The sequence below is a fragment of the Marmota flaviventris genome, chromosome 4 (genome assembly GCF_047511675.1).
Source record: "Marmota flaviventris isolate mMarFla1 chromosome 4, mMarFla1.hap1, whole genome shotgun sequence".
Taxonomy (NCBI): Eukaryota; Metazoa; Chordata; class Mammalia; order Rodentia; family Sciuridae; genus Marmota; species Marmota flaviventris.
In genome coordinates, this window is record NC_092501.1 from 50,062,483 (window position 1) to 50,088,635 (window position 26,153).

The window sequence follows — 26,153 nt, forward strand, 5'->3', positions numbered from 1 at the left end:
CAGTCAGCTCAGACCTCTGTGTGGATGTCTTGAGCTTTGGCCAAAATTTTCTTTGTCCCTAACTCAAAGACAGTTACTGCATAAGTGAGGAACTTATTGCCTTAAAGGAATGTTGCTCGTGACTTTCCAGACCTTCTGGATTCTGAATCCTTCACCAAAGTCAGGCCCTGGTCCTAGAACCTTTGCTTAGAGCTCAGGTTAACATGTTAGATGTCAATGGACACTTCATCGGAAGTTTCTGGGCATACCTAGGAACAGAGGGCTAGAATGAGAAAACAGAAATTGGTGGTTTACTGAAAACTGCCAAGTAGTCAATGATGTTTAGGGAAACATGTTCAGCCAGGAGCTGAAATATTAAAACTTCCTGTTCAGAAGGAAAGCAAGATAACATCCACTGCCCATATGATGTATAAGTTCATGTGCTCATGGCTCTCCCAAGGTAGATTCTGTGTGATGGATTCTATATATTTCTCTGCCTTTAAATCAAGTGCAAGCACTTCCTCTTCCATTACACAGAGAGGAAAATAGAGGCTAATGAAGGGAAGTGAATCATCTGAGTTCATTCACTGAAAATGATGAGAGTCAGAACGCACAGATTTTGAGGAACCTCATGACACATTTCCATCCTCTCCCCTTCTATTCTGAACTTCAGCTCCTCCCTTCCTGACCACCCTTCATTCCCACCCCAGGCCTCTTTATCTTCCCTATGCACCTGCAGAAGGTGATTTTTTCTTCCAAGCAGTGACTTAAAACACTTTGATGAGCTTCTGGGGAAAGTTTCAAGCTAGCTACACCTTGGAGGCAGGACAAGTCTTTTTTACAAGATGCTACAGGACTAAATGCATGGATATCTATGGGAATAGATATTACAGGGATAGATACATAGGGAGCAGGGACATAGCAGGGTCCTTCTCAGTGATAGGTGTGTGTGCAAAGCTTGAGTGGGAGGAACAGGATGTGGGTAATTCAGCCAGGATGTTCCTTGTTTATTCTTGAGGTAGTGATGGTAGGAAGTCTGTCTTCTCCAAGGGGATTTATAATCTATCCCTTATTAAATGTACATAATAAATCCAGGCATGGTGGTACATGACTGTAATCCCAGCAATTTAGGAGGCTGAGGCAGGAGTATTGCAAGTTCAAGGCCAGTCACATCTCAGCAATTTAGAAAGCCCTAAGCAATTTAGTGAGACTCTGTATCAAAATAAAAAGGGCTGGGGATGTAACTCAGTGGCAAAGCATCCTGGGTTAAATCCCTAAAACCAAAACAAACAAACAAAACATAATAAAACTGAGTATACTGGTATACACCTATAGTCCCAGGTATTTTGGAGGCTGAGGTGGGAGAGTTGCTTGAGTCCAGGAGTTTGAGACCAGTCTGGGTAACATAGCAGGACCCTGGTTTAAAATAAATAAAAAATGAAAATAAATAAATAAATAAATAAAATAAAAAATGACCAACTTTTATTTGCATGGCCGTCATTTTCTTTTCAAATCTTAAAAACACCCTTTAAGAAAGGTACTACTAAGAGACTGGGGCTATAGCTCAGTGGCAAAGCACTTGCCTCACAAGTGTGAGGCACTGGGTTCGATCCTCAGCACCAAATAAAAAATAAATAAATGAAGATATCGTGTCCATCTACAACTAAAAAATTATTTTAAAAAAGAGAGAAAGGTACTACTAATATCACCATTATGCACCTGGCTCACAGGATTTAAGCAATTTCCCCAAGGGCACACTGTAGGTAAAAGGTAAAGCTGGAACTCACATCCAGACTTGGTTGATTCCCAGAGTTTGGAGAAGTGTCTCTGAAACAAAATCACATTCAGTCAGGAAGTAAGGATGTTTATCCTTACCATGGAGAATCTTCCTACTTGTAACCCATGAGGACATCCCAGCATAGCTCCAACTGTCCAAGTCCTGTCTGTATTAGTTCCTGCCTGCCCAGCTCAAGCCTGACTTTGATAAAAATGTTCTTTCTTTGGTTTAATATAGTTAGCCACAGTTGCATCTGCTTGGTCTAATCAGAGACATGGTTCTGTGTACATATTTATGGGTATCACTGGAACTCTCTAAGGCCAGTCTTCCTTTATCACAATCATTATTCACCCATATTTAAATGACAGGAATACTCTAGGGCTTCTCTGTGGAGGAATAATAATAGCATCTATTTATTGAGCATACCTTTTGTTTAGCAGGCTTTGGGCTAACAGTTCTGTATTTGTTGTCTCATTTAATCCTTTGTGAGGGAGATGCAATTTCATTCCCACTTTGTGGACAAGGAAGTTGAGGTTCTGTGCCCAAAGTCACATAGCCAGTATTTGACAGGACTGTCAAGGACAAACCCAGGTTTCTTGCTTCAAAGTCTATAGATTTGTTGTTTCGTTTTGTATCACTGAGATACAACCCCAAACTTTGCAATGTTTTGCACATGCTAGGTAAGTGCTCTACCACTTAGCTACACCCCTAGTCCCAAAAGCTTATACTGTTAATCAATATGATAGTGTTCTCTTTGCCTCTCCCTGAGAAAACTGTCCTGCTGAATAGGAGCTCATGTGTCCAAACTAATAAGTATTCACTAATGTCATGTTTTCCACTTGTCGGGTGATAATAATCACCTGGCTTGAAAGTTTTTAAAGTACAGATTTTCAGCTTATTTCCTTGGAAATTCTAATTCTTTAGTTCTAGGATGGGGCCCAGGTATCTTAACTTGCTCCCAGGGGATTCTGCTAAACAATTCTCAGTAAAAATCATATTTTCCCTATATGCCAACTCAAAAATAGGGTATGTTGGTTATTTTTTCACCTGGGAATGCCCAATTAAGCCACATAACTACACCCCTAGTCCCAAAAGCTTATACTGAAATCAATATGATTGTGTTCTCTTTGCCTCTCCCTGAGAAAACTGCCCTGCTAAGTAGGTGCACTTCTACCCATCCCTACTCTTTGAGGTGGCAGTCCAAGAACACTAGTGGGGAAGGCCAGGCCTGGAAGGAAGACAGACTTTTGAACAGAGCTTCCCAGACAAGGGTGAATCAAACAATGGAGTGTATACCTGACAGCCTTGTGCCAACTGAGTCACCCTAAGCTGACTTTTCTAAAGAATCTGTTCTCACGAAATTAATTGTTTCAGGGATTTTTGTTTTTGTTTTTTTGTTTTGGTACTTGAGCTTTTTTTAGATTCCTAGTGATAGTTTCACTTTAAAAAATGCCAAATGGATGGCTAATTGTAGAATTGTAGAGTTTTTTCCATATAGAAACTGAAAGAGCTTCGGGTATCAGAGGAGCCCTCAGAATCTTAACAATGGATGAGAAATTGATACCTCAAGACCTTGGAAAGTCAGGCGAAACAAAGTAAAAGCTAGAACAAAGCAAAGTTGGGAATACCTGTACTTATATATGTACTTTCTGTCTTTGATATTTCCTTAGTTCCAGTTCCAGTTCTCTTCTGAGCTTCTCAAGGTCAGGTTTTGTTTACTTGCTGTTTTTAAATTTCTAGGCTCTTTTAGTTCCACTTGAATGCTTTTTCAGACAGGGTAGAACAGTAACAATGGACTTAGTAGTCTGTGGGATAACCACAATATTTGCATCATTGTTGGTGTAGTGTCCTGAAGCTGTGCTCAGTCTATACATGGCAATCAGCTTGTTCTATTCATAAAGAAAATTTCAATCTAAGTTCTAAACACAAAAGAATTGAGCTCAACTCAAATTATTTATTTCATTCAAATACTAAGGCATTCGAGAACTCGGGGTGGCTCATGTCTGTCATCCTAGCAGTTAAGACAGGGGAATCACAAGTTCAAGGCCAGTCTCAGCAACTTATCAAGACCCCAGTTCCAAAAACAAAACAAACAAACAAACAGAACTAAGGCACAATTAGCACATGCTAAGTTCAGAGGACCCACAGAACAGGATAAGATCCTACTCTAAAGAAGTCTGAAATCCGGGGCTGGGGATGTGGCTCAAGCGGTAGCACGATCGCCTGGCATGCGTGTGGCCCGGGTTCGATCCTCAGCACCACAAACGAACAAAGATGTTGTGTCTGCGGAAAACTAATAAATAAATAAATATTTAAAAATTCTCTCTTTCTGTCTGTCTCTCTTTAAAAAAATGCTTAAAAAAGAAGTCTGAAATCTGGTTAGGAAGATAAAACAAATTTACTAGAAATAACAACTAAGAAGGCATTAAGTAGAATGCCTACTATTGTAAAAAAAAAAAAAAAAACACAGAAAATGAGTTTTTTGAGGGTGTGGAGAAATTGAGACACTTGTGCACTATTGGAACTGTAAAATGGTACAGCCACTATATAGCAATTCCTCAAAATATTAGAGCTACCAAATGATCCAGCAATCCCACTTCTGGATGTATATCCCCAAAAAATGAAAGCAGAGTCTTGAAGAGATATTTGCATACCTATGTTCACTGTATCACTGCTCATAATAACCAAGAGGTGGAAGCAACTCAAATATCCTAAATAGATTAATGAATTAAAAACTGTGGTATAGGGGCTGGGGTTGTGGCTCAGCAGTAGAGCGCTCGCCTAGCACATTGGAGGTGCTGGGTTCAATCCTCAGCACCTCATAAATGTAAATAAATAAAATAAAAGTATTGTATCCACTTACAACTAAAAAAAATATTTTTAAAAAACTGGGGTGTATACATACAATAGACTATTATCATTTTTCAAAAAAGAAGAAAATCGCTGGGTGTGGTGGCACATGGCCTGTAATCCCAGTAATTTAACAAGACCCTATCTCAAAATAAAAAATAAGGGACTGGGGTTGTGGCTCAGCAGTAAAGTGCTCGTCTAGCACATGCAAGGCCCTGGGTTCTATCTTCAGCACACATATAAATAAATAAAATAAAGGTATTGTGTCCAACTACAACTAAAAAATAAGTATGTTTTTAAAATGGGCTGGAGATATAGCTCAGTGGGAGAGCACCACTGGGTTCAATCTCTAGTCCCACAGTCAGACAATACTCCCAGAAAAAGTTGAGGCTGAGAATAAATATTTTACATGTTATGAAGAATAAACTTTGGATGTGTTTAATTGTGGCATATGTATGCATGTGTACACAAGCAGTAAGAAGTCTAGTTCCTTTCTCTGTCTCTTTGCTCCCTGGCCACCAGGAAATCAGCAGTTTCCTCTACCAGGAGCTCCCATCAGGACTTGCTGCCTCACCACAGGCTCAAAAGCAACAAGCAAACTGACCATGGAATGATACCTTCAAAACTGTGAGCAAAGATAAACCTTTCCTCTTTTTAAACTGATTATCTCAGGTATGTGTTACAGTAAAAACTGAATATCACACACACACACAAAAAAGAAGTCTAGTCCTATTAGGGAAAGTTTAAATTGCAATGTAATGGAAGCTAAGTACAAATAGGTAAGGTGAGGCTGGGTATGGTGATACACATGTCTGTAATCCCAACAGCTCAGTCAGCTGAGACAGGAGGACTTCAAGTTTGAGGTCACCCTCAGCAACTTAGAAGACCCTCAGAAACTTAGAGACACTGTCTCAAAATTTTAAAAAAATGTTTAAATTAATTTGTTTGTTTGTTTGTTTGCTTGTTTTAGATGGACACAGTATCTTTATTTTATTTTTATGTGGTGCTGAGGATTGAACCCAGTGCCTCATGCATGCTAGGTGAGCACTTTATACCACTGAGCCAACAGCCCCAAGCCCCCCCAAAAAAAAAATTTTTTTAAGGACAAGGGATGTAGCTCAGTGGTAAAGTGACCTGGGTTCAATCCCCAATACCAAATTGATTGCATAAGATTGAATTACAAAAGGTCTTTAAAAGAGTAGGATTTATTCAAGTGAGAAGAAAAGAGATATAGCTCCCACAGGGCAAGAGGGGACTTGGTAGGGGTTGCCCTACTGTAGGTTCTTGAACAAGGGTATGTATAAGCTTTTTAGTAAATCTGAAAATTCTCATCAGACTTAGTTGACATGGGAAGCAAAAGAGAATGTCTTGGATTTTGTCTGGGCTTAGGCTGAAGGGAATTGGCAAATAGGGTTGGATACAGTACTGGGAATGAGAATTGAAATGAGAGGGTATCCAGCAGAGAAGTTAGAGTGCAAGGAAAGAGACGAGAACTTGTACAGCTGTCATCTTTGCTAACTTTAAGAGTTCTTACTTTACCAAATATGGAGGGTCATGTGCTGTGCTTTAGACAGGATCTTGAAAATTTCTATAAAAGTCTATGCCATGAAATCCTAATTCTAATGGCAGTAAACTTACGGGTCAGAGTGGGAAAAACTAGGCATAGAGAGCCTCACTGCCCAATTTCAACAGCACCTGTCAAGTCCAAAAGCTATAACTCTGAGCAAAACCTGGAGTTTCCTCTCAAGGAAGAGGGTGGCTCCTTTGGTGAATACTGTGGTTTTAAAGTCAGAGAACTCTTCCATTCCAAGCTTGGTCATTGACTCCATCTGTGAACCTAGCTGAGTTGCTTCCCTCTATAGGCCTCTGTTCTCTCTTTTGTGAAATACAGAAAGATATTTTTCCACCTGCTTTTGCAAAAGACAAAAGTGACTAAAAGAAAGAGAAATTTACCTCAGGTGCTTTTTAAAAAATATTTTTAGTTGTAGATGGACACAATACCTTGATTTTACCTATTTAATTTTATGTGGTGCTGAGAATTGAACTCAGTGCCTCACACATGCAAGTGCTCTACTACTGAGCTACAATCCCAGCCCACATCAGGTGTTTTGTTTTGTTTTGTTTTGTTTTTCAGGGCTGGGGATGGAACCTAGGTCCTCTCAAGTACTCTACTACTGAGCTACATCAAACACCTTTAAACAAAGGAGTGAGGCCTGGGTTGAAGCAAAGCCCAGGATGTATGCAGCCCATTGGGGCCAGGTTTGATGCAGACATGGGAGACAGGTTTGACATACTCTACTCTTGACATCAGAAGTTCATGAAGAGGATGTATATTTTAGACAATATAAACAAATGTTGCCCCAGAGAGCCTGAGTTCTGGGAATATAAATAGGGAATTCTGACCAAAATTCCAGGTTTCCAAGTTCCCCTTGAATAGTCACAAGGATCATGCAGGAGGTGAATCACCACACCCAGTGTCTGTCTTGAAGACCCAAGCCACCAACTATAAGCCTTGCCAAAGGAAGGAACTAGAGGGAAGCCTGATTCAAATAGCTTAGGGGCTATCGCTGAGGAGTATAAGATATTCCAGTGGGTTCTGATGGAACCAAAAAACAATTTTGCCTGAGGCTCTGGATGCCATTCTAGTTCCAGTTCCAAGGTCATTGGCAGGTCAGAGTCAGAGCTGGTCCCCAGGGTGTCAACACAGTTGCCTCTGCTCTGGAAGACTACACGGAAAAAGGAGCTCAGAAGGCTATGAATCGAAAGAAATTGAGCTTGTGTTCTTCCCAAACTCTGTGTCATTTCTTAGTCCCACTCTATGTGCGCAAAAGGCAGAAATGCGCAGCTCTTCAGAGCCTGGAAAAGAGACCAAAGGGTGCAGGAGAAAAGCATATTGGTTATTCATGTGCCATAGTGATTTTGCTGCCACTGGGAAATTTCAGTTTTCAGAGCTGGGAGAGGGTAGTGGAGTCCCTGGGAGGAGGAGCAGACCCAAGGAGTGTGGAACACTCAGACTTCTGGAGCATAATGTTCCAAAGGGACCTTGCACACAATCTCATACCTATTAGAAGAGCTATTATCAAACAAAGAACAAGTATTGATGAGGATATGAAAATTAGAACCTTTCTACATTGCTGGTGGGCATGTAAACTGGTGCAACCACTATAGAAAAACAATTTAGTGGTTCTGCAAAAAGTTAAACGAAGGGCTGGAGGTACAACTCAGTGGTAGAGTGATTGCCCAGCATGTGCAAGATCCAGAGTTTTATCTTGGCATGGCAAAAAGAAAAAAAATGCACATAGAATTACTTACTATATGATCAAGCAATTCCACTCCTAAGCCCTGAAAGCAGGGCCTCAAACAGCACTTGTGCATCCATGTTCATATCAGCATCATTTCCAATAGCTCAAAAGTAGAAGCAACCCAGTGTCCATCAATGGATGAATGGTAAACAAAATGTGGCATAAACGTATATGGAGTATTATTCAGCCTTGAAACAGAAGGAAATTTTAATACATGCCACAATGTAAATGATCCTTAAAAACACTATGAGAAGGTGAAATAAGCCAGACCCAAAAGCCCACATATTGGATAATTCCACTCAATCTGAGATACCTTGGATAGACAAATGTATAGAGTCAGAAAATAGAATAGTGGTTATGGATAGGGTAGGTGAGTGGGAGAGGGAATTAATTTATGAGTGCAGAGCTTCTGTTTAGGATGATGATAAAAATTGGAAATATATAATGGTGATGGGTGTGCAACAGTGTGAATGTACTTAAATGCCACTGAACTATGCATTTAAAAGGGGGTAAGCCAGGTGTGGTGGCATACACCTGTAATCCCCAGAGATTCCAAAGGCTGAGGCAGGAGCTTGCAAGTTCAAGGCCAGCCTCAGCAACTTAGCAAAACCGTAAGCAACTCAGTGAGTCCCTGTCTCAAAATAAAAAATCAAAAGGGTTGGGGACATGGCTCAGTGGCTAAGCACCCCTGGGTTCAGTCACTCATATGCCTACCCCTGCAAAAAAAAAAAAAAAGAAAAATGGTTTCAAAGGTAAATTTTATGTTATTTCTATTCTATAATTAAATACATACATCCATACACATTCATTTTTTTTAAAGCGAGAGAGAGAGAGAGAGAGAGAGAGAGTTTTTAATATTTATTTTTTTTTTAGTTTTCGGTGGACACAACATCTTTGTATGTGGTGCTGAGGATGGAACCCAGGCCGCACGCATGCCAGGCGAGCGCGCTACCACTTGAACCACATCCCCAGCCCACATACACATTCATTTTTAAATGGTAAATTTTTGTTATATGTATTTTACCATTAAAAAAATTGCCAGAAAAAGGACCTCATGACATGAGGATCTACCAGGCTCTGAGAATTGGACTTAGAAACACAGGATATGAGAAGACAGTAGCAAAAGCATTCAGAAATGTGCACTGAGATGGGGATGAGGATTGGAATGGAGACAGAGAAAATCTGCCCACATGAGAGAAGGATAAAAAGTGAGGGTCAGAGATGAAAGATAACAAGGTTGACTAAATGGAGCTTCGTTAGGGCTGAGGACAGAGAAACAATGGGGATTGGCTGGTCTGATTTTAAAAATGAATTTTAATTTTCAATCTTTTCTTTAGCGGTCACATGAGTTTCCATGTTTAACCCCCAAAGGATGTGTGGTGGGATGCTTGTAGGACCTTCAACCACTCTGCAGCAGTCAGCCCACAGTTGCCTTATGAGGCTTCCTGTCTCTTTTTAGAGCTGACAGACACCACAGTGAGTCAGTCCTACCAAGGCCTGACTCATTTTTGACCCGAATTTTGGTGATCAAACACTATACCCTGGAATTTGGCACTATGTATGGCTCAAAAGGTATGTTAGTAACCTAGTTGGAAGAATACCCAGGTTCCTAGTGGCTTCCTCTTATCCCACCCCATTTCTTTGAAAACGTTGAATTGATCTGCATTGAAAGTCATAGAGACTCTGTTTCAAATTCTGAGTTACTTCTTGATAGCTGTGCAACCTTGGAAAAGTTTAGTAACACCAGATTCCTCATCTGTAAAGTGGGGCTACAAAACTCCATAACATTGTTTGGGGATTAGATGGATAATATATGGAGAGCTTATTAGCATTCTGCTTGTTGCAAAGAAATTAAACTAGAAAAATTTAATTTTGCAGTGCTGGGGATGGAACCCAGGGCCCTGCAAGATGTTAGGCAAGTGTTCTACTGAGTTCTACTGAGGTATACCGCCAGTTGAGTTAAGGTTAATAATAATGAGCATGCTGCATCCAAAATCCTTCAGACTGGAAGTGATTTGGACTTAAGGAATTTTTAGATTTTGGAATGTTTGCATACACACGATGAGGTGTCTTGGGGGTAGAACCAAAGTCCAAATACAAAATTCATTTATGTTTCATATATACCTTATACAAATAGCCTGGAGGCAATTTTATACAACATTTTAATATGCCTGCATTTTGAGGCATTTTGGATATTGGATTTTATAAGCAGGGATACTCAGCCTGAATCAACATTACTAGTTTGTACCCTGAGATATTTGGTTTTCTAAGATCACTCTGCCCCAATGGCAACAGGGACCTATATGGGAATCTTCAGCAATCCATACAACTATAGCACTAATTTACAGCAGAAAGATCTGAATCTGGTCTGGGTTCCCCCATTACTAGCAATGTGATGCTGGGCATTTTTCACACTGGGTCTCGTTTTCTCATATGCAAAATGGGGATGATTACATAGAGTGCCTAGAGTGGTAAATGTCAAATAAAATAATGTGTGTAAAAGATTCAGCACTAGCAAAAAAAAAAAAGAAAGATAAGAAGAGAATAAAAAAGAAAAGAAAAAAAAAAACACAGATTAGTATAATGTACTTAGCATTAGAAGCAAGGATGTACCTGGACTAAGGCTAGGTGGAAATGGGAATCAGAGTTGGGATTGACATCAGGGCTATAAAAGCAACTGTGATTATGATCAGAGTTGGCCCTGGATTCAAAGTTTTAGGTAAGGAGAGGGGGTGTCAGGAACAAGGTCATGACAGAAGTCTGGGTGGGGTTTTGGTTTGGAGTAGGAATTCAAGCCAAGGTGTGCACTGTCTGAGCCCTAAGGAGATGCAGCAATTCTGTGCAGTGACTCACAGGCAGCTTCATGGCCTCAGTTAGGGCTCTAATCCAGTGATTTTGGTTTGAAGGAAAGTAGCGCATGGGATTTAACAAAGTCTAGGAAATCTGCAAAAGCACAGGCCTTTAGAGAGAGAGTTAAATTGGAATAGTTCAACTACCTCATCTCCTTCACCCTCCTCCTCCTCACTCTGGCACGCAGCTGAGTCAGATTAAGTACCAGTCTATCTCCAGGGACATCCTGCATAGTGCTTGTCTGCATAGCTCTGATCATTCCTCCTCTATCCATCATCCATCATCCATCCATCATCATCTATCTATCCATCAAACAAAAATTCATTAAGTACTTACTATATGTTCAGCACTTTGCTAGGCTGTGGAGATCCAGCAGTGTTGGAAGGAAACAGGTTTTCTGACCTCCAAAATCTTCAGTCTGGAAGAATAGACAGATAACAGTGTGTTTCTATTATCTGTAATTGTATATATTTGTGGAAGTAATGGTAAATATTTTTAAATTTTTTTCCCAGCAGTACTGGAGGTTGTTCCCAGTGGTGCTACACCACTGAGCTACACATCTTCAGCCCTTTTTTTTTTTTTTTTGAGGCAGGGTCTTGCTAAATTGCCCAGGCTTGCCTCAGCCTCCCAAGTTGTGTGCCACATCACCTGGATGAATTCCAAAATCAATTTAGGAGATAAAAATCACAAAATTATTACTGAAAATCCCTTAAGTTACCAGGACCCACGCATTTAGAAGCCCAAAAGTCAAGAAATAATATCTATATCCCTTTGTACTTTGAGCATGACTCTGGGGCAGTAGATGTCAAGATCTGGCTTTAATGATGCATATGTATACTTAACAGCAAAGAGACAAGGTGGTCCAAGACTCAGGGAATTAAATAATTCAGTGCATGGGGCTAGAGAAGCAGAAATAATTAGTCAACATTTTTTGGAATCAGTGGGCTAGCAGTCCTATGGAATGCTGGAAACAAACTATTAGAAACATTGGGACATAGAACTATTGTGAAGTAGCCTATGCATAGACATGACCCGGGGTTCACAAATGCACAAGCATTCCAGAGGCTAAGCAGGTAATATAAAGAAGAAAGGTGGTGGCATGTATGATAATAGGGAAGGGAAGAGACTACAGCAAACTGGAGAGCGCTTGCCTTGTGCAAAGGGACAATAGCTATTCAGTTCCCACTAATCATTGTCAAATGAGAACTGAGGACCCATTTTGCTAGGTCATCTGTATTATAGCATGCTGTCAGTGCTAGCTTCCTCTTGTCTCTGGGGCCCACTTTCCCTACAGCACAGCAGGCTGCAAGCTCTCTAGGATTTACCACCAGTACTATCCTGCCCATCTTCCACTTGTAACAGTCTCTAACCAATGATTGATGGGTTTGGTGGATAAATACTTCAATGCCCTTGCTTCTTAGATGAGATAATGTTGTGGTACATGTCCTCCTACCACCTTCCCCAGAGTTTCCCAGGAGAATTAAGCTCCAGTTGCCCATATGGTAACTTTCTTGATAACTCACCCTTACTAACTGCCTCCCTTCCTTTCTCTGTCTCACTTCCCCACTTCCTTACTTCAGTTTCCTAGGATCCACTTCCAAATAAGCTACATGCTACTGAAGCCTTCTTACAGAATCTGCTTCTGGGAAAGACCAAACAAAAAACACAATATTTGAAATCTGGATTCTTTTTGATGTTAAAATTTCACATTTAAAATTGTGCATATCAACAAAAATAGATCTAGGAGCTGAATTTGACCAACAGTCTATCAGTTTGGGATTCTGATATTAACTCAAATTTCATTTGTCACTTTTTTAAGTTGTAGATGCACACAATACCTTTATTTTATTTACTTTTTTATGTGGTGCTAAGGATTGAACCCAGTGCCTCACAAATACTAGGTGAGCACCCTACCACTTGGGCCACAACCCCAGTCCTTATCTGTCATTCTTACAGGAACCACCTAGGTGCTGGACATGGTGGGCACACACTTTTTTAATCCCAGTAGTTCCAGTGGCTGAGGTAGGAGGATTACGAGCTCAAAGCCAGCCTCAGCAATTTAGCGAGGCCCTAAGTAACTCAGTGAAATTCTATCTCTAAATAAAATATAAAAAAGGGTTAAGGATGTAGCTCAGTGGTTAAGGTTCCTGGATTCACTCCTCAGTACCAAAAAGAAAAAAGAAAAAGAAAGGGCTGGGGATGTGGCTCAAGCGGTAGCACGCTCGCCTGGCATGCGTGCGGCCCGGGTTCGATCCTCAGCACCACATACAAACAAAGATGTTGTGTCCACCAAAAACTAAAAAATAAATATTAAAATTCTCCCTCTCTCTCACTCTCTCTTTAAAAAAAAGAAAAAGAAAGAAAGAAACCACCTAGGAAAGGAACACATGTAGAAAAGAAAAGTGTTTGAGAAAGTTCTAAGGATGGAGAGTTGTGCCCCCTGGAAACAGCTGCTTAAAATGTGAAGAATTAGAGAAGGGCTCAGCAATGAATAATGTTACTGCTCAAACTTCCATTCCTACCTATGGCTCCCTGCTGCAAGCTTCCTTCAGTCAATCTGGCTTCAGCAGCCACCACTCCCACCTGGGTAAGTCATATGAAGGCCCCAGGAAAAGCCTCAGAGCCTAGCCAGACCCAGTACCCTACAGGGAGGCACCCAATCAGCTGCACGCCAAACTGGTTCTATAACTGGAATGACAAGCCAGGGCCTGTTGGCTGCAGGGTCCACAGAATCAGACTTTCCTGGTACCGAAGCCACCATCCTTTCCAGGGTCATAACAACAACTACTTCTCCACATTCTCTTAGCGCAGCTCACCCGTCCTTTTGGGGTAAGGAGAGGGACCAAGAGTGCACGAGTTAAGAGCTGGTGGGGGAGTTAAGTGCCCCCTCTCTTGGCACTTCTAGCAAGTCAGCTTTCTAAGTAGTCATCCAATTCAGTCACCCAAAGTGCTGACAGAAGGCACTGTCATCCTGGTGCTGCATAAAGAAAGGCCAGATCCTAGAGGGTGGATGGTTGTACCTGGTTGGGGTGCCCAGACAGGCCTATGGGTGACAGGCAGCCCAAGCCCATTTGCTAACAGTGTTTGCAGAGCCTGTGCTATTTTAGGTTCCTTTGTCATCACTGCAGGCAAACTGGACTGGAGGAGTCTGATTAGAAGGGAGAAAACTGGTTTAGCAGAGCTGGGGTGTGGGAGTTGCTCCCCTGAGCTGGCACCAAGCAGAAGAACCTGGGTCAGTGCTTCTGAACTCAGAATAGGGTTAGGATTTCAGCACTAACTTTGGAACAACCTTGTCAGACAAAAAAGACAAAGAGAAGGATTTTGAGGTTCAGGAGCCAGAGGCTATAATTCCTGTCTCAGGACTAACCATAACAATAATGATACCTTATTACAAATATGCTTTATAAGTATACATGTTACCTTCATAGACATTATCTCATTATTTTATCCTTGCTGCAGCCCTATAAGGCAGGAAGGTATTATTCATGCCACCTAAAATATAAAGAATCTAAGTCAAACCAAGGTAAGTGATTTGCCCACGACATAGTCTTAAGTGGCAAAGGCAGGCCTGAATTGATTATTAGGGAACCTAGAACTGCACATCTAAAGGTCTTTGCAGGAAGATGGGAACTCAGGGAATGAGTGGGGCGGGGGTGGGGGCTGGGGGTCTGGCCTTCTGCTGGTGACCCCAGGAAATATGTGGCCTCATAAATCCATGGTCTGAAGAACCATGGATCCACATACAGAACCTGTTGGTGGTCTGGCACCACAAAACAATCACAGTGGGCCTCTGGAAAGCTTTCTCTCCCCTCTTGGCTGGTGAGTAGGAAGGGTTTTTCTGTTCCCTTTATGCCGCCCCCTGAGTCAGCTCTCTGGCATTGCCCTGGCATGTCCTGGGCCCCACGCCCAGGCAGTGAAGAGGTGCTGGCAGATTGCCCGGGGAATGCTGCTATATTAACTCAGGCCAACTCCTAATTACGACCCCCCTCTCAGAGGTAGCCCAACAATGGCTGCATTGGAGGCTGTAACTTGTAGGCACAGGATGAATCTCTTCTGCCCCTTTGACTTCCTGGTACGGGTGTCACTGGGTACACACATGCCTTTACCTGATGACTGCAGCCTGAGAGGGGATGCAGGAATCAAATCCATTTTATAGACTTTGGCTGAGCCAGGCTCCTACCCCAGGGCTCTGCTTAGGTTTCTGGTCACATCCAAATAGCTAGGGAGGGAGTTGCTTTTGGACAGAAAAGAAGAAAAGATAGCCAAGACTCCAGCCTGAAGCTGTCTCAGCTGTTTCTGGGGCTTTGACTCAGAAGCTGCTTCTCAGGAATGTTGAGCATATAGGTCTCAGAGCCCCTAGTTCAGACACAATGGAATGACAAGCTAAGCAGGGAGAAATTTTCACCCCTCTGTGTCTCCTCTTAGAACACTGCTTGCAGAGAAAACAGCACTGGACAGATTGAAGACTCACCCTGGAAGTTCCTTCCAAAAAGGAAGAAAGGAAGGAAGGAAGGAAGGGAAGGAAGGAAGGAAAATAGGAAGGAGGGAAGGCTTAAAAGACCCCTCAGCCCCCAGGGACTTAGCTGGCAATGACTGCAGCAACCTACTTGCACTTAGAACATTACTGCATTGCATGACAGTTTGTCTCTAGACTCTATCTTATCTCCCCAGCTCTCTTCTAACTTCCCTGACTTCTTGTTTTGGGGTGAAAGAGAGTGCCCTGAATATCACATTCATTTGATAAATAGATTGACTGACAGATAATATTAGGAAAAGGAGCAAAGAAAATAAAGAGGCAAAGAGAAATCAGTGAGAAGCAAGCAGGTTGGGTCACATCCCGAAAACCTGGAGAATTTGTTTCCCTTCCCAATCAAAAGCTCCTAAGTCACTTGGGGAAAAGAGAGAGGAGAGCACAAAAGCTGCATCAAGATAGTCTGGTACTTCCTCATCCCAAATGCCCACTACAACCCCAGATGTGTCAGACCTGCCAGGGGTCACTGGGAATCCTTTCACCTCCAGAAAGGAAGGGTCTCTGCGGTGATTTTCCAATGTAGGCAAAAGTTCTTTTCTTTGCCTCTGACCTTTATTTTGTTTTCCTAAAACAGATTGATGTCCCATGGGACAATCCACAGTGAAATGAGACCCAGGGAGAACTAACCCTGGAACAGAAATCATGTTAGCAGCTTATCACACGATGCAATAATTACAGATTTATCTGCATACCTCGGTCCATCCTAAGACCTGGGAGGGCAGGAACAAAGTCTGTCTTATTCATCAAGCTAGTTCCAGAGTTTAGCAGGCTGAATGGTACACAGAGGGCACTCAATGAGGTGCTTGATATGCGTTTGTGGATTTGGCTAACTGAGGGGCAACTGGAACCTGCCACTACACTCCTGCTATCTTAGCTGCCATCAGCAACTTTTATTCTGGAGCTCATTCCAGGTCCAAGAATATGATGATTTACTGGAAGAAACTGACCTGGAAGGCACTGACAGACTGTCTCTGGGGCTTTGGGTACTAGGATAGACTTGGTGTTGGAAATGAATAACTCCTGGGGTGGGGTCAGCTGAGTTATCTAGCAACCCTGCTGGCTCTCTAAAACCAGGCCTAAAGCGGCCTCTAGTGGACAAGAAGAATTACTGTCCTTTCAGGGTGGAGGCTTGGTTCCCTCATCTCTATGGCCCCAAGTATCTTTGTCCTCCATCCTTGAGCCCAGGGTCAAGAGCCCACTCAAAGGCATCACCAGCAAGATAACTTCATCATGTCAGAACAATAGGCAAGTCATCCAAAAGACTAATCCATTCAAACACACTCATTATGGACATACAGTATATAAGACTCTGCTGAAAGCCCGGAGAGGGAAGAAAAAGATACAAGGAGAATAAGACAAGGGTTCTGTCCTTAAGGAACCTAGGATCTCAATAAAAAGGCAAAAATAAAAAAAAAGTGGTACTATAATCAGGTACCAACCATTTCAGGAGCTGAGTTCAGATAATCAGTACAAACTCTATGCCAATTTTCTCATCTGTAAAATGGGGATAAAATCTTAATTTTAGGGTTATTATAAAGGCTAAATTAAGATGATAAGGAGAATATATGGCATTATTGTTGTTCTCCAAGTAATTTGTATTCATCATAAATAATTTAGCACATTTTAAGGAAGAAAAAGTGCATACTAATGCCACTATCAGAGATAGAAACTATTAATCTACAATTATTATTATTATTATTACATTATTATAAGAGCCCTATGGTGAAAGTTATAACCTCTTTATGTCACTGATAAGGAACATGAAGCTCAAGGAGCCTAAGTAACTTGTCCAAGTTCACACAACTGAAATCAATGCCAGAATTCAAATCTAGCTCTTCTCCCTATGTGAGATAAGGGATGAGTCAAAGTTGATCCCAAGATTCTGAACCTATGTTATTGGCAGACTAGTCATGTCACTGCCAGAGCCAAGGGAACTGGAGAAGAAAATTGGTCCAGGGTGGCAAGGGGAATAGTTATAACAGTTAATATTTATTGAGTCTTTACTATTCAAGGCACTGCTTTACCCTTTATATATATATATCAATAATTCATAAAACCTTATGATATAATCACAAAACCCCATTAATTAATACCTGTAATCCCAGCGACTTGGGAGGCTGAGGCAGGAGGATCATAAGTTCAAAGCCAGACTCAGCAAAAGCAAGGCACTAAGCAACTGAGTGAGACCCTGTCTCTAAATAAATACAAAATAGGGCTGGGGATGTGGCTCAGTGGTCGAGTGCCCCTGAGTTCAATCCCCTGTTACCCCCCCCCCAAAAAAAAAAAAACCCTAGGGAAGAATAAGTTAAAGAAAGAATTACTGCTCAGGTTAACTATTCTAAAATTATTTCCAAAAACTTCAAAATAATTTATTATTATATAACAAATATATATAATTTTATTTGCCAATGAAATAAATATTATTTTTTTAAAAAAACTCTATGAGGGCTGGGGTTGTAGCTCAGTGGTAGAGCGCTTGCCTAGCATGTGAGGCACTGGGTTTGATTCTCAGCACCTCATATACGGGATGACTATAGTTTCCAGGTGCAATGGCATACACCTGTAATCCCAACAACTTGGGAGGCTGAGGCAGGAGGACTGCAAGTTTGAAACTAGCCTTGGCAACTTAGCAAGACCCTGTCTCAAAATGAAAAACAAAAAGGACTGGAGATACACACACACACACACACACACACGTGCAAAAATACTACAGTTAATAACAATGTATTGTGTTCTTAAAAATTGGGTAGATTTTAAGTGTTATTACCACAAAACAACAAGAAGTGTGTGAGGTAATGCCTATGCTAGCTCAGGTTAGCCATTCTAAAATTATTTCAAAAAAACTTCAAAATAATATATTATTATATAACAAATATATATAATTTTATTTGCCAATGAAATAAATATATTTTTTTTAAAAAACCCTATGAGGGCTGGGGTTGTAGCTCAGTGGTAGAGCACTTGCCTAGCATGTGTGGGGCACTGAGTTCGATTCTCAGCACCTCATATACATAAATAAAATAAAGATTCATTGACAACTAAAAAAAATTAAAAAAAACTGTGAGGTAAGTACTATTTTTATCCATATTTTGCAGATGAGAGAACTGAGGTACAGAGCAGTCATAAAACTAGCAGATTCCCCGTTAATCAGAGGCAGAAGCAGGATTTGGCTTCAGTGTTTTTCACTTTTATATTATACTGCCTGACAGTTTGATTGATTTGGATTTGGATCATGTTGAATTTGGGTAGACACAGGACATTTTAGTGGAAAGGTCTGGTAGGCAACCACATATGTAGTACAGGTCTGGGACTTAAGAACCTTAGGATCTGGCTTAGACTCCAGAAAGTTGGACAGTGGTCCTTTCTGTCTAGCCTATGTACCCATCCACAGCCAGACACCATTGGCTGATCTCCAGATTTACAACCTATTTCTCCCCTCTACCTCCCCTCCCCTTCAGTTCACCTGATCACAAGTCTCCCAAACCCTCAGTATTTCAGGGCCTGATTCACACTTTTTTTTTTCCCCACTAGTGCTACCTGCTCAACTCCACGTCCAACTGCCAACATCCTTCTTTCATTTCCTCCATTAAGATTTTTCTGATTGTTCCAACTGATTCAATTACTCCCCTTTTAAAAGTCCCATATATTTGCTTTTATCTTCCAAGTATTTTATTGAGTACTTACTATATTCTAGTCACTTTAGACACTAGGGATACCAGAATGAATGTAAACAGACATAGACCCTGCCTTTGTGTGGCTTATAGTCACACAGAGATGTACAAAATCACACTTGGGACATGTATTTTGAAGAAGTAGTGGATGGAGCTGTCATTACAGAGATTTGATCTGGTCAAGAGGTCAGGGAAAGATACTTAGAGAAGCAACACTTGAACAAAGAACTAGAGGATAAGCAAAGAGGGTTGTGAATTCAGGTATCTAGATACAAAGATCTAGGGGTTGTCTAATCTTCTCTTGTATTGTTTATTATCATGCTTATCTTCTGGCCCCCATTGACGAAAGTTCCTTTAAAGCAGGGCCTATATTTCTGGCCCATCTTTCTATCCTTTATAGAGATTAGGACTAAAGCTTGGCCAAGGCAGGAAGAAAGTTATCTAAATGGACTGAGGAGACATTGGCTGTTTTTGCAAAAACCCTTAGCATACCACCTTCAAGCCCCCTGGAGCACTGAGAGGTCATCTTGTGCCCATCTCTACCACCCTCCTTTGTGATAGCCAAGGAACTGTGTCATTTCTGGCTCCTGGCCTAGATTTATGTCTGTCCTTGATGAAGGAATCTTCTCGCATTGCACTAGGGTTTCAGGTCTCATGCGTTTGTGAACACAGCGGTGGCCTGTCCTTGTGGGACTCCCTGTGAGCTATAGAATTTGGAACCACAGAAGGAATACAAGGGTGATTGTACCAGAACAGTGGGATTTGTTACGGTCTGTAAGCCCTTCTCTCCCACTGCTTCCGCCCCCCACTCTGTTCCTCCCACACCAGCCTTCTTTCCACCCCTCAAATATACTATAAACATTTTTTATCTCAGCCTTTTGTCACTACTCCTTCCACCACAAATGTTCTTGTTAGGCTCTTCAAAGAGTATCTTTATATCATCATGTAGGCCTACCTAAAAATGTCAGTTTCTGAGGGGAGCCATTCCTGAATACCTCAGCTAAAGGAATTCTCTATGCTCTGCCTCCTCATCATTCCTTATTTGATTTTATTTTCTCTGTAGCAGAACTTACACCAGTCTAAAATTACCTCTTTCAGCCAGGCACAGTGAGTGACATACACCTGTAATCCCAATGACTCAAAAGGCTGAGGCAGGAGGATTAAGTTTGAGGCCAGTCTGGGCAATTTAGTGAGAGCCTGTCTCAAAATAAAAATCAAAAGGGCTGGGTATATCAGAGGTAAAGCTACATACCCAGTGGGCTCAATCCCCATTACCCCCCAAATAAATACATAAATAAATAAAAAGAAGAAAAAGACAGAAGGAAGGAAAGAAAGAAAACAAATAACCTCTTTTAGCAGAGTGTGGTAGCATGCGCCTGTAGTCCCAGCTACTAAGGACCCTGATAAGGGAGAATTGCCTGAGCCCAGGAGTTCAAGTCCAGCCTGGGCAACCTAACAAGATCCCCTCTCCAAAAAAAAAAAAAAAAAAAAAAAGATCTTTTTCTAGGTTCATTGCCTTCCTATAAGAATATAAGCTTCATAAGGACAGAAAATTTGCTGGATTTTTTCTTCTGATTTCTGGTAACTGGAAAAGAGGAAGTATTCATAAAATGAATGGATGAATGAATGCCCCCCCCCCCCCCAGTATGTGACTGGATACATGCCTTCACTGGGGCTAAATCCACATTGCATTTAAGATAAGATTCCAATCTGGAGCCTGGTGCCTTGCCTGTAATCCCAGTGGCTGAAGGGAGGGAGTGGGGCAGTGGGGGGGAGGCAGGAGGATTTTGAGTTCAATGCCAGTCCTAGAGAGACCCTGTCTCTAAAATATATATATTAGAGAGAGAGAGAGTTTTTTTTTAATATTTATTTTTTCTTAGTTTTCAGCAGACACAACATCTTTGTTTGTATGTGGTGCTGAGGATTGAACCCAGGCCACACGCATGCCAGGCGAGCGCGCTACCGCTTGAGCCACATCCCCAGCCCAGAGAGATTTTTTTAATATTTATTTTTTAGTTTTCGGTGGACACAACATCTTTATTTTATTTTTATGTGGTGCTGAGAATCAAACCCAGCGCCCTGCGCATGCCAGGCGAGCGCGCTACCGCTTGAGCCACATCCCCAGCCCCTAATAAAATATTTTTTAAAGGGCTGGAGATGAGGCTTAATGGTTAAACACCCCTGGGTTTAATCCCCATACCAAAAAAAAATTCGGTCTGGGTTCCATCAGTGGTATGACTACATCTGAATTTTCCCCAACACCATTACTACCCCCAATATCTCTTTTTGTTCACTTCCTTCCAACAATATTATCTCAGTTCCACTTCCTAGTAGCTATTTGCGGTGAGATAAGTTATTTCACCTTTCTCAGCTTCTGTTTTCCCCTCTGTAAAATGAGGCTGATAGCTCCTTTACTCACAGAATGGTGGCAAGGGTTGAAAGGAATAGTTGATGCAGAGGGCTTAATGCACAGGCTGTATAAGTAGCAAGCTCTCCCAGTGTGTTAGCTATCCTGATGGTTATAGTCATCTTCACCACACCTCCCTTTGTCATTCATGCTGGTTCCCACTCCTGTCCCTCCCTTAAAGTTCCCAAAGCACCTCAAGTCTGCCCACCAGGGGGCCCCACATGCCATTCTTCCTGCCTGACTGGTGCTGACAGCCAGTTCCCAGAACTCAACCCTTCCCTTTTGCCTCTATGACAGCTCTGTCACCTCTCCCCACCCGTCCGCCTGATCTTCCACCTCTTCACTCCAAATATCTCATCCTAATGCCCCCAATACTTCATTCATTCTACAAATATTTATTGAGTGCCTACTCTATGCAAGGCTTTATGGCAGGTGTTGAGGTTATAAGGGGAAAGTTTAAGCGAGGTGCAGTGACGCACGCCTGTTATCCCAGAGACTAGGTAGGCTGAGGCAGGAGGATTGTAAATGCAAGACCAGCCCCACCAACTAAGCAAGATACAGTCTCAAGATAAAAAGGATTGCAGATATAGCTCAATGGTACAGAATCCCTGGTTCAATTCCCAGTACTTAAAAAAGAGGTAGTGGAGGAGGGAAGGTAGCGTTCGATACGTCCTGCCTTCAAGGAGCACCTATCTATAAGGGAATGACCGAATAGAGGCAGAGGGAGTTCTAACTTGGACTTGTGGGGTGGGAATGACAAGATCAGATTGCCCTTTGGAACCAGCCCTCTTGGCTGGAAAATGGGTTTCACCTCAAGAATGATAGGCAAGCACTCTACCACTGAGATACCCTCACTCAAAATACCCTGGCTTCTCACATTATATGTTCTTACAATTCAACTGAATTTCTGAGCTCAGCTCTTCATTCCTGGTACCTCAGACTCACTTCCACACACCTCACTTCCTCACATCCAATGCTTCAACTCACACCCCACATAGCCTCAGCCTCTCACTCCAAAATCTCAGTTCCCTTTGTCCAAGTCTTCAGCAGCTGCATTCCTCACCTCAAATACTTCAGCTCTTCCTCTAAGACATGCCGGTCATTGATTTAATCTGGGTTCTTAGTACTTTTTCCCCTTTTAGGAAAAGGATGGGGAAATACTCCCACAATGGACAGTGACTTGTTTGGGAGTGGTTCTCACTAAGGATGGAGGCTATCAAGTTTTCTGTGTATGGTTGTGATTTAAAGAAGTCCATTTTCAATGCATCTTCCAGATAACACAGGGGCATCCCTCACTCCCTCTTTGGAGATTGCGTATTTAAATGTTTTTATTTGTCTTTCTCACTCTTTCCTATCCCCATGATCACATCTCTAGTTTCAAATGCCTTATCACTAATATTTCAGAGTTTCATGGAGAGGGGTCATGATTTTATCACCTCTAATTCTCCAAAACTAGTCATAGAATCTTAGAGTTGGAGAGGTTCTCAGAAGCCACTAGTTCAGTGGATTTCAAAATTCTTTTTAGCCAATGATTCTCATCTTCAACCAAATATTATACGAAACCCCTGTAGATATGCTGGGCAGCAACTGGAGCATAGCCACATAAGCCCTGGGATTCTATGCAATGTGGATTGAAAACCCCTCATGGACTCAAGACTGAATTCCCTTCAAACTGACTTTACAAAATCTCCCAACAAGTGGGTAACTGTTTTCTAATGGCATTATTCCCCCACATTATTCTACCACACTTTGAACTGCTCCAGTTTTTTTTAGGAGGAGAGAGAGAGAGAATATCTTTTTAATATTTATTTTTCAGTTTTCGGTGGACACAACATCTTAATTTTATTTTATGTGGTGCTGAGGATCGAACCCAGGGCCCCCGCGCATGCCAGGCGAGCAAGTTACCGCTTGAGCCACATCTCCAGCCCCGAACTGCTCCATTTTTATTAGATCTGAAGAGTAAGTACCTTCATACTCTAAAATTGCATTCTAAACTTAGAGAGGGAAGGCTCTCATTCAGAAAAAAATGGCATAATTTTGGGGGGCTTCAAAGGTCAGAATGAGGGAGGGTCCCAGGGTCCCACCAGTGGGGTATCTCTGGTGATATTCAGGGCATCAATTTTCTGTAGTATTCCCTGTTCCTGGAGCGCTTGCCACAGCTTGATTGCTGGTGCTGCCCAGGGGACTGGCTGCAACCAGAAGAGCACAGCTTGAGGACCCCATGAGGTTGCCATAGATACTGATACGCAGGGATCTGGTGAGCTTGTTATTATTTGTATGTATCTTCCCTCTAATTGCTGTGGGGTAGCTGGAGGTTCTGTGGGTGTTACAGCAATAGGGATCAAGAAGGGTGTGTGTGTGCACACAGAGAGGAGTTTGTAGGCTCCAAAGTGCCACATGGACACGTCAGTGTGTGCTGTTGAGAAAGTAGTGAGGGAGGGAGGGGGAAGTGAGGTAAAGATAGAAAGGAAAAAGAGAATGGATTGATTTCCTTCTAATTTTGTAAATTCTAAATTTCCACTTTATTTGTTTTTTTCCAAAAGTAAAGGGCAGCACCAAGGACATGGTAGATAGTCGATGAATATTTGTTGAAAGGCAGCTAGTTACAGTAATGTGAGTTATTCCCAAGTTTTCACCCCAATATTGTTCTTATCATTTTTTCTTTTACCCAGGGACTTGATGCAAAGTTCTTTTTATGGTTACCCTGAAATAGCCAGTGTAGAGCCCTCACCCTCATTGGAGATGATATACCTCTCCTGGCAGGCACAGGAGATTGGCTAGTTATAGTCCTCTTTTTACACTTCCCCCTGGGACACTCTTAGGGGACTCCATGACAGCCCTAGTCTGTACTCGTTCTGACCTCTCTCCACCGTACACGAATGAATATAAAGTTTCAAGTATCAGCGTCTGGAAGTCAGGAACCAAGTCGCCTTGAGTACCGGGAAGGGGACATTGATGATCAACTGATATGCAGACTCCACTTCTGGAACACAGGCTAGCAGTTACTTTTACCTTGAAGGTGGATGACAGAAACTCAAGACTTACTGGCATCTCCATGTTCACATTCTCATTGCCTGCCCACGCTGGGACTTGGGACCTGGCTCTCACCCTGGTGCTTTGAGGTAGGAAGTGGCCTTACCCCCACCGCTTTACTTCCTGTTGCCCTGGGGATGGGTGGGGCATAGTGCTCTTAACCTCTACCCTTTCCTTGGTCCTTTATGCCCTCCTTCCAGGCAATAAATTAATGCTTTTACTCTTGGACTCCATTCCTTTCTATTCCCTAATCTTCTCAACTGGGCAGTCTCAGAGCAACTCCTTGGGCTATTGGGTAAGGAAAGGAGGGGAGTATTCCCTGAGAGCTTTGCTCCACCCACCCCTCCCCCAGGCTGCTTGGGAGGCTGGGACACCTCTCAATTGTCTCCCCTGTTTGCTGACAATAGACACAGGACTCCCCTGTGGGCTTCTTGCTGTAATCAAGTCTAAGCTGCAGCAGTTGGCTGAACTCCATCCTGCCCAGTTGGGGCTGGCCTCTGACTTGGGGTACAGCTGCCTTAGCAGATCAGGAACCTGCCCAGCCTGTTTCTCCTCCATGGAGACAGTTATGTGCCTCTGTGCTACCAATCTGTGATGTTGGGTACTGAGGAAGGGGTGGTAACTCCCTTTACCATTACACAAATATTTACTGAGGGTCTGGGACTGAATATGCAGGGTGAACAAAAAGACAGAGGCCCTGCCCAACTGAAGCCTACAATTTAGTGAGAAGGCAAATATTAAACAAATAACAGCAAACAGTTTTAATTAGATACCAGGTACTATTATAAGTGCTTTATGTGATTTAGCCCATTAAATGCTCACAACTCTGTGAAGATAGTATTTTATTACCAGTTCTCAAGGCAACTGAGGCACAGAAAGATGAAGTGACTTGCCCAAGGTCATATAGCTGGCTACTGAGTTACCCAGAAATCCAAGATAGATAGTCAGATGCCAGAGTTCATTCTATAATGTTTTAGCTCTCATACCAGAAAAACGTATCATTACAAAATATGTAAGTGCCATAAAATAAAAGTACAGGATGGCTTACAACAAAATGGAATGTTTTGTTCTTCCTTCTACTTGATCTTTTAGCCACCAAAGACACAAAGCCTGTGCAAATCATTCCCCTTTCTTCCCTTTCATTGCTGGCCTGAGTGAGAGTGCCACTTGCATCCTTCGCCTCTGGCCTGATCTCCCTGATGAAACCACTCCTGAAGGGTCCCCCACCCAAAAATGACGGCAATGATACTTGCACAAGGCTAGACTGTCAGCTCCCTGAGGGAAGACTGCCGGCAGCTTCTTCTGTACAGATTGTGGATGTCTCCAGCGTGTGCAGTTTGATACAGTCTTCTTGACCTTGGCCGTCTCTCCACTTGGTGAGAGCCGGGCTGGGGGTTTGGGACCCACGTGTGGAGACTCTCCCAGAAAGCTCAATGGTCCGGACCCATACGCCACTTCTAACCCATCTTCGCACGAATATTTCAGAGCCCTTGCAAGGTCCGGGACTAGCTCATAGACCGCGAACCTTTCAGCTCTGTCGGCCAGCGCTGGTGGTCCGGAGCTGGGACCCCCCCACAAACATTTCTCTGACGCTCCTGGCCCAGCCCCGGCCGCTCCCGGTTCGGGCGGGGCCGGTGACGGGAGGCTCCTCCCCGGGGGCGGTCCGGGGGCCGGGCGGGGGGCCGGCGGGGCTGGGGGCGGGGCAGGCGGGCGCGGGGGTGTCCCTCCCTCCCTCGCTCTCCCCGGTAAAGTC

General features: G+C 42.6%; 2 long non-coding RNA genes across 2 annotated transcripts; one reads left to right on the top strand and one right to left on the bottom strand.

Annotated features, from left to right (window-relative positions):
- Nucleotides 1-765: 765 nt before the first annotated feature.
- On the bottom strand, nt 766-25,739 carry LOC139705425 (uncharacterized). Its single transcript, XR_011707315.1, has 3 exons — nt 25,654-25,739; nt 11,095-11,176; nt 766-1,395 (listed from the first exon to the last, which is right to left on the bottom strand). It is a non-coding gene; the product is annotated as an uncharacterized lncRNA (long non-coding RNA).
- LOC139705426 (uncharacterized) lies at nt 24,253-25,983 on the top strand. Its single transcript, XR_011707316.1, has 3 exons — nt 24,253-24,489; nt 25,493-25,776; nt 25,886-25,983. It is a non-coding gene; the product is annotated as an uncharacterized lncRNA (long non-coding RNA).
- Nucleotides 25,984-26,153: the final 170 nt, after the last annotated feature.